Source organism: Colobus angolensis, unplaced genomic scaffold (assembly GCF_000951035.1).
Source record: "Colobus angolensis palliatus isolate OR3802 unplaced genomic scaffold, Cang.pa_1.0 Scaffold133, whole genome shotgun sequence".
Lineage (NCBI taxonomy): Eukaryota > Metazoa > Chordata > Mammalia > Primates > Cercopithecidae > Colobus > Colobus angolensis.
The window spans coordinates 2,139,185-2,148,326 of record NW_012114411.1 but is presented as its reverse complement, the minus strand read 5'-3'; the positions used below and the strand labels follow the sequence as shown (position 1 = coordinate 2,148,326).

General features: G+C 47.0%; 1 protein-coding gene across 2 annotated transcripts in view; it reads left to right on the top strand.

The window, feature by feature from the left end:
• The window catches only part of BEND7 (BEN domain containing 7), an 83,139-nt gene that overhangs the window by 62,908 nt on the left and 11,089 nt on the right, over positions 1-9,142 (top strand). The gene's annotated exons all lie outside the window — the stretch shown is intronic.

Below are 9,142 nucleotides of genomic sequence, written 5' to 3'. Positions count from 1 at the left end.
TTTTTTTAGTTGGAGTCTTGCTCTGTCTCCCAGGCCAGAGTGCAGTGGCACGATCTTGGCTCACTACAACCTCTGCCTCCCAGGTTCAAGCGATTTTCCTGCCCCAGCCTCCCAAGTAGCTGGGATTACAGGTGTGCACCACCACACCCAGCTAATTTTTGTATTTTTAGTAGAGATGGGGTTTGGCCATGTTGGCCAGGCTGGTCTCAAACTCCTAACTTAGAGTGATCTGCCCACCTCAGCCTCCCTAAGTGCTGGGATTACAGGTGAGAGCCACGATGCCCGGCCACATTTAGAATTTTCTAAGAAGCTTTCTTTTTTCTCCCTCAAAGTCTGGACAGAGCTTGCTCGTTGCCTCCCTGTACTCGGGGGTAGACCCTTGCCCTTCACAGCCTCACCTGAGGCTTTCGTTCCAGCTTCCCCCTTCACATAGGCCCGAGACCTCCTTGCCCTTGCCCTGTGAGTGTAGAAACCTGAGCTTCATGTGAGACTGCCTCTCCTGCACCTGCCTCAGAACAGTCGCAGGCTGTGCCTTTGGAATGCACATGCCCTTCCTTGTGGCTGGAGCGTTTTCTACCTTCTTTCTCCTTTCTTCAGCTCACCTCCACTTTTTTCTTTGGTTTCAGCTCAGCCATCACTTTATCTGAAAGCTTTCCCCACTGCCCACTCCCACCCAATAATGGGTGAGGTGCCCCTTGGTGTGTACCTGGTGCTCGGCCTGTGTAATCACAGGTGTGCTCTGGGCAGTCCTTGACTTCTTACTGCCTTTATCCTCCACTTCACTGCAGGCTTTTTGGGGACAAGAGACCATTTGTTCAGTAACACCTAGCATAGTCCTGGCACATTATGTGTGGTGGATAAATATGTCTTGAATTAATGCATTTTATTTTTGTAATAAGGTCACAATGAGGTTTAAGTCCCAGATTTGTAAGCCACTCCCCCCCCGCCGGCAAGTTTGTATACAGGATCAGAGAATATCATCTTCACCACTTCACCACAGTTGCACTTAATAAGGATCAACAAAAATGTGAGAAAAACCATATGCTGAAATAGATCACATCTCAAGAGATCACTTGTGACTGTGTGTCCCGTGATGTGCCTCTAAGATTTGTGGGTGCACAGAGGCCAGTGTTGCCCACTCAGTGTGCTGAGGCTGAGGGATATCCAAACACGGGGATCATATGCCATTGAGGGCGCATGAAGAGTCAGGCTTGCTGGGCATCCCAGCTACTCAGGAGGCTGAGGCAGAAGAATTGCTTGAGGCCAGGAGTCCAAGGCCAGCCTGGGCAACACAACGAGATCCACGTCTTTAAAAAAGAGAGCCAGGCTTTACTCCAACCTGTATAAAATGCTGTCTTCTAGAACGCTCTTTGGTTTCTAAAGTGGAATGTCACTTGGTTCCCTTAAGGAAAAGATGTCTCGTGGGGCTGCCGGTGGAAGTGGCCAGGAAGAGGGCTGCTGTAAGGCCTGGACTCTGCATCCCTCTCCAGGAGCATTGTCTCTGTGTCTCTGTGTCTCCGGTCGCCGCTTCTCTTTGCACATCCGCTTCATCCTCCCCTCTTTGCTGGCTGACCTCCTCCTTTTGCTTGCTGGCTCCTCACAGTTCTGGTTTGCACACAGTAGGCACATCATGCTACTCGCATTGTGACATTTTGGCATTGCCGGCTCCTGCTGAACCCCTCGTTCCCTCATTGCCTGCCATTCTCAGGAGGAGGACAGAGAGGGCCCAGCTCATCACTTGACATATCTGCGGCTTGGCTCCCCTTAGGTCAAGGGTGCATCATCCTGCAGCCAAGCTGTGGCTTAGAGGGCACTGGGACAAAGCAGTCCTGCCCATTTGGGCAGCAGGGGCGAGAAGTGGGCAGTTTCCTGCGAACATCCTGATCTTTCTCCGCGTGCACCAGTCAATCTTCTGTTTGGTTGGTCACCCGTTTCTAGCCCCTTGACCCCAACAAGTAAAGTACTGGGTTGTGACATCCAATGTTCCTGATATAGAATGAGAATCCCTCACCCCTGCATTGCAGATCACTTAATTGTCGTTCTAGTTGATGTATCAACCAAGTATTATGTATAGGTTTAGGTTTCGGTCTGAATTTTCTGAGTGGTCTGCTAAAATCAGATTTCTGAGCCTGCATGCTGAGAACCCATTCCAAGACTAGAACAATTCCACCAAGATGTGGAGGACTATCAGGCCCTGCCTGAATAGCCACCCTTGATTCTAGTTCTTTCCCCACCTCTCATAGTGTTTTACATGCCACAGTTACTGTTATTTTAATACAATGGATATCAAGACTACAATTTTATGTTTCCACTTTCTCCTTGAAAATGGAAAATGATACGCTAAATATTATTGGAGAAAAGATGTACTCTATTAGATCCAGATAAAATTTAAGCCACAGTCATCAGATCTCAGAGTTCAAAGTATGTGTATATCCATCCTACCCGCAGCCCAGTTTCCAGGCACAGCTCCCCTGCCGCCCACTCACCTGGCCTCCTGGGAGCAGGTGACCCACCGGCCTCTGCCCTCTTCCTCTCCCCAGCTGGCCACCATGCTTCTGTTTTGTGAGGTTGAAAGTAACACCCAGCATTCTCAAGTTTAACATGGGAGGATGCACTTAGCTATGGCTTTGTTTGTTTACCATTCAACCATTTTTCTTTTACAGTCACTGTGTGCTCAAATACAACTGTAAACATTAAGTCATTTATGTGGAAAATACCTCCTGTTAGCTGTGCAGCCTCAGGCTAGTCATTTAAGCTGCCCATACTTGGATTTTTGTCACTGGTAATTAAGGATCACAATACCTACCCCCACTGGTTATTGCAAGATTAAATGAGATGTGTATCAACTGCCTGGCACGTGGGGAGTCTCGAATGATAGCTCTAAGACAGTAAGAGGAAAGAGAGTGGGAGGGACCCTGGTTGTGGTCCACTTACTCAGATGTGCCGGCGGGCTGCCTCCCATGACTCCGTCTCCCTCTGTACATCCCTGGCTGCAAGTGGCCCCCCCTTTGGGTCCCCTCTGCTTGTCCCCTGGGACCCGACAGCAGAGACTATTGTCCCTCGCCCCTTTGCAAGCTCTAGGAGTTTGGCAGATCTAATGAGTACCTGGTTTTCAGTTCTGCGTGCTGTAAACCTTGATTTCCTTGCATGATGTAAACCTTGATTTGACCACCAGTTAAAACCGAGTCATCAGATCTGAAGCTGGGCTGTGACTGCTGGCCAGAGTTCTTAGAGGATTTCACAGCGACCTGAAAGCTCTTCCCACCTACCCCTGCTTCTTAAAGTGTCTGCTAGACACAGTGACTTCCTTTCAAAGTCCATGCCACATTCTGCTTTTCCCAGCACAGCCAGCCAGAAAAACCCAAATTAAAAGTCCCTCAGGAGAACGACAGTGTGGACAGATCGCTGTTTGGGGAACATGGCCAGTCCGCCCTGTTCACAGAGTGGCACATTCAGCATGTCAGACACGCCACGTGCTGCCGCCTTCACTTGATGATTACTTGAGGAGCAGCATTCTGAAGGAAGGGTCTGCCCAGCCAACAGCAGCTGATTCATTATTTATATACAATTAAAGGGCAGGGTTCAAATGAATGCTAGCATCTGGGAAAAGTCATTATTCATGGATGGATCAGATTGAGCATTTGTCATTTCTCTAGTGACTTAACATACGCCCTGTGCCTTGGGACTCATATTAAGCAGAAGAGATGCTTTAACTCTTTTAGTTTAATTGTTGATCTTATTTCACTTTTTCAGATTATCTGGGCTCATTTAAAAGTAGCCCTTGCTGCTGCTTCATATATTAAAATAGGAAAGGAGGAAAAATTTTTTTTTAGAACCTATTGCATTCTAAAGATGAATGCAAATGATTCGACTATGATTCTTAGTGACCCACTATTAACATAGTAGAAAACTCAGTACATTAATGCAATACCTCTTTTCACATCATTACTCCTAATGGAACTGTTACCAGCATAATAGCGTGACCTTTAGCTATAGATTCAGGGAGCAAAAATGCATTCTGTCTCCTCGATACCTCTATTCACAGAGCATATTGACTGTTTGCAGATCAATGCAATGACAGTCTTTTGGCCTTGTCCTTGAGGTCTCATCTGCTATTGTAAGGGAGAGAATAGGATTTCGTCTTCAGTAAGTAAATTCTAGTTAAAAGTCTCTTTTAAGTTTAGATGTAATCCATGAACTAGAGTGTCAATAATGTGCCCGGTGGAAATGTTTATTTGTATAGGCATTTTTCGAAAAGCCTATTGCTGCACCTTCAAAGATCTTAGACACAGACCCAGGAGACAGTGATTTTCTTGGCTTCTTTCTATTGAAACCAAATAAGTTTTCATTGAAACTAGAAAAAAATAACCAGACACGGCTGCCCTTTTAGTGACTGAGAGAATATTTGAGCTCAAGATTGGACTAGAAAAGTCTGATCTGAACCCCTTCACGACGTGGGAGCAGAGTCCACAGTCTCCTTAGGCTTATCTTGAACTTGCTTGTCCGCACACACGGGAGTCATTCAATGTGGCGTAGTCCAAATCCACTTTGTTAATTTGGAGCCATGACTTTCTAATGTGTGCTAATTTGGACACATGCATTTCGCAACCCGAGAAAAGAGGGGTTGCTATGGAAATTCACTGTATAAATAATATTACAAGGGGGAGATGTTTACCTGCTGTGACAGTGGATTCAGTCATTTTTGTAGTACACATTTTTCCATAAACGAATAGGATGCTAAACAGAAATATTTTGTTCTATTTATTAAAACAGGACTTCAAGAACCTTTTGGAAATTATCTGATTAGTAAATGTTCTTGTGGGTATTTGAAGGCAGTAAGACCTTGCTTCTTTAAATAGAGCCTATTAATTAAAGACTTCCTGCTAATTCAGATAGACCATTTTTCCTCAATTAGCCTAAATTTGTAAGCTGATGTATTTGCTTTCATTAGAAACAAAACTGGAAAACATGTTGGCTTATGTATCAAATGCTCGAGTTCTTCTTCAGAAAAACGCACTAGAGTAGGTGCTTTGAGGGAGACAAAAGAGATGAAGACACTGAAGTTGCTTAGAATCTAGTGGCAGAGATTTGAAAGTATGTGCATCCCCAGGGATAGCCTATCCTCTGCACCTCCCCACCTTGCTCTCCCGGTCCCCCCATATCATACATTGGGCAGCCTGGTTGATTTTCTCCCCAGTCATTAATTCTGCTTTCTAAGCATCACAGCCCCTCTCCCCGAGTGGAGCTCTGATGGAAGCTTTCCACTAAGACTTCCTCTTGCTCCCTGGTCCCACTGTCATCCTGATCACTTGTCTGTCCACATGACTGACGGCCTAGCCTGTGTAGCGGCTGGACCTCATCCACGGTGACATTCACCTCTACTGCATTTCAGCCCCATACTGTTGGCCACACCTTAGCATCCTCACACGCAGCTGCTCCTCAGCTGCTGCTGTATGCTCCGGTATCTCAGGGGACAGTTCTTCCAGCTCCATGACCCCTGCTTGCCAACCCATTGACATCTGCATTCCCTGATCTCTATAGATAGCTCCAAGCCCATGATCCTTTTTCTGTGTTCACGTCCTTCCTAGGTTTGGGGGGGTGAAGGAGAGGGGAGGAGTGGAGAGGTGAGTCCATTCATGCCCGGTCACACCTTCAGCATCTTCAAGGGATTATATCTTTGTTCTTCTGCCTAAACTGCCCAGCAACATCCTGAGCTTAGACCAGCCCTGTCATCCATTGTCCTAAAGGAGCTGCAGGGGACTGAGGTGGAAAGCCTGTAGACTCTCACCGCGCTGCACAGCCCTACCACGTAGCCCGTCTGCGGCTTGGCAGCGGTATTAGTTGTCTGCGGTCTGCTTCCTCTCTGATTCTTCTGAGAGATGATCCCACACCTCCTCTACACCCTCCATCCTCCAGAGCCCCTCACCCCTGAGCTCACTGAGGCCTCAGGAGTGTTTGCTCCAGCCTAGAACCCCTTCTGAATCGACCATCTTCCCGTCCTATGGGTTCTGAAGAGGATGTTTCCCTCCTTTTGTTGGAGGCAGCCCCTCCATTTCTATTCCAGATGCATCAGCCCCAGCCCCCTAGGGTGATGCCTTTGACTATCTCCTCCTTCTGTCTGTATCCTGTTCTCTCCTGCCACACCACTGCTCCCTCAGCCTGCACACCACACCCAAGTCCCTGTCTCTCAGCCCTCCTGTCTCCCCTTTTCTTCCACCCTCCCCTCTGGGCCAGGTATCCTGAGAGTGACCACCCTCCCCGGCCCTCGCTGACCTTCAGAGGGCACCAAGCCACCCCTTCTGTCCCTCTTCTGCACTGCAACCTGCTGGTCCCTCCTTTTTATTAGAACCACTCACTGGCCTTCCCACCAGTCTCCCCATCCCTCCTGCCTGTCCAGCGCGCTTGGGCCCCTTCCTGTGCTCTTCTGCCTCCACCTTCTCTTTGGCAGCCTGGCATTCCCCAGGGCTCCCAACCCAGCCTGTGCCCTTTCCACTCTCCGTGTTCTCTCTGGTGGACGTTCTCTCTCTCACTGTTTTGTTTGGTTGGTTGGTTTTGAGTCAGAGTCTTGCTCTGTCGCCCAGGCTGGAATGCAGTGGTGCGATCTCGGCTCCCTGCAACCTCTGTCTGTCAGGTTCAAGCGATTCTCCTACCTCTGCCTTCTGAGTAGCTGGGACTGCAGGCACGTGCCACCATGCCCGGCTAGTGTTTTTATTTTTAGTGAAGATGGGGCTTCACCATGTTGGCCAGGCTGGTCTCGAACTCCTAACCTCAAGTGATCCACCCGCCTTGGCCTCCCAGAGTACTGGGATTACAGGAATGACCCGCCATGCCTGGCCTCTCTCACTGTTTTAACCACCACATGTATGTCTGTGTCTCTTAAAGCAGTGTGTTCAGCTTGGCCCCTTCTCTGAACTGTAGATTTCTCTGTCTAAATACACTTGGCCTCCTTGTCTGCAGGTTCCATATCCACAGATTTAACCAGCTACAGATTGAAAATATTCAGAAAAAAAAAAAATTCAATGCAAAAATAAAAAATCATGCAAATAGGCTGGGCGCCCCTCCACTGCTGTTGTATGCTCCAGAGTCTCGGGGCACAGTTGTACAAGTTGCTTAAGGTCCCGCTTGATTGCCCAGGCTGAAGTGTAATGGTGTGATCATAGCTCACTGCAACCTTGAACTCCTAGGCTCAAGCAATCCTCCTGCCTCAGCCTCCTGAGTAGCTGGAACCACAGGCTTGCATCACCACTCCAGGATTATTGATTGATTGATTGATTGATTGAGACAGGGTCTCACTGTGTTGCCCACGCTGGTCTCAAACTCCCGGCCTCAAGCAACCCTCCCGCCTTAGCCTCCTAAAGTGTTGAAATTACAGGCATGACCCACCATGCCTGGCCTATATCAGGGACTTGAAGATCTGCAGATTTTGGTATCTGCTGGGGGTCCTGTAACCAGGACTATATCTGCCATCTCCGCATGGGTGCTCCACAGACACCCCAAACTCAGCATGCTCCAAACCAAGCCTGTGATGTCCTTTCAGCTCACACCCTTGCCTTTCTTCCCTTTTTACCACATCATGTGATTAACCGAACAATGGCAGTTCTCTGAGAGGCCCTAGATGCTTCTCTAGCTCAGGCTTTCGCAGTAGCTTCCTGAAGGGGAACTCCCTGCTTCACTCTGGGCTCCCTGAAATGTGTCCACCGTGCTACTGACATTGATCTCGTGCACAATTGGATCGTCGCCATGTAGCTGACAGTAGAGATCACATATAGCTGCTTTTCTCTTTCAAATTATTTCCTTAGGATAAATTTCCAGGAGTAAGATTACCAGTCCAAAGGTATAACAGTTTTATGTCTCCCATTAAATATTACTCTTATTTCTCAAAAGAGTTTTGCCTGTTTGCACCAACAGTAATGTTTGAATGCGCCAATTTTATCAGTATCAAGTATTAGCTTTCTAACGTTGTTTTTCTAATTTTAGTAGGTATAAAGTGTGTTTTGCAGTTCTTTGGTTTACATATTAATTGAACATTTTTCCTAATATTTTTTGTTAACTATTTTTTGCCCATTTCTCTGTGGGGACTTTCGAGGTTACTCGTTTATGTAAATGAGCTCTTTATCTGACGGTAGATAGTGAACCTTTTCGGTCACATTTAGTACAACTAGATTTTCTCATTCTGATGAAATGTCTTATTTTTCATTCAATAGAAATTTTACTTTTTTCCGTAGCTGAATCTGTCAATATTTTCTTTTGTCTTTTTTTTTTTTTAAGAGAAACCTTTCAAAACATCGAAATTACCAATATTTTAAATACCAAGGAGGCAATGTGATGTCATGGCCTACCAGATCTTGACCTTATTACGAAGGACAGGTTGAAAAGATGAGTTTCAAAGTGCTCAGGAGTGAGTGTGAGGCGGAAATGTCAACCCCAGCGCCGCGTGTGCGGCCACACACTGTGCACAGCCCTCCCCCCATCACTGTCCCGCCTGCCTTGTGTCCTGCCTTGGGGTTCTCCTTAGTTCCCTCTGTGCTTAATCGGGTAGTTCTTTCCTGGGAGCTCATGTGATGTGCAAGGGGTTGACTTGAAGTAGAACTGGAACTTTCATCACGACACAAACTGCATTATTATTTGAGTACTGATTGAGTTACTAGAAATCACCATGAGAAATACCATCTTTTCATGTAATTTTGCATTCAATTTTGAATTGACAACCAAAAAAGTGAACTTTCTTAATATATTTGCTAAACCTTGTCATAAGGTCAGTAGACCCTTAGGGAGCATTTTCTTCTCTGCCTATAAGATACAGACAGATGGATGTGGAGCCAGTAGGAAGAGCAGCTTCCATGCAAACTACTTAGTGAGTATCGCCAGTTTCATTTTGAAGCACAATGCATTGGACCTAGCCAGGACCTGTCAATCTCCATCTCTGCCAAAGAAATATAATCCAGATACTGAAGATACAGAACTGACGTCCTTTAGAAATACACTTTTTTTAGGCCGGGCGCAGTGGCTCACGCCTGTAATCCCAGCACTTTGGGAGGCCGAGGCGGGTGGATCACCTGAGGTCGGGAGTTCGAGACCAGCCTGACCAACATGGAGAAACCCCGTCTCTACTGAAAATACAAAATTAGCTGGGCCTGGTGGC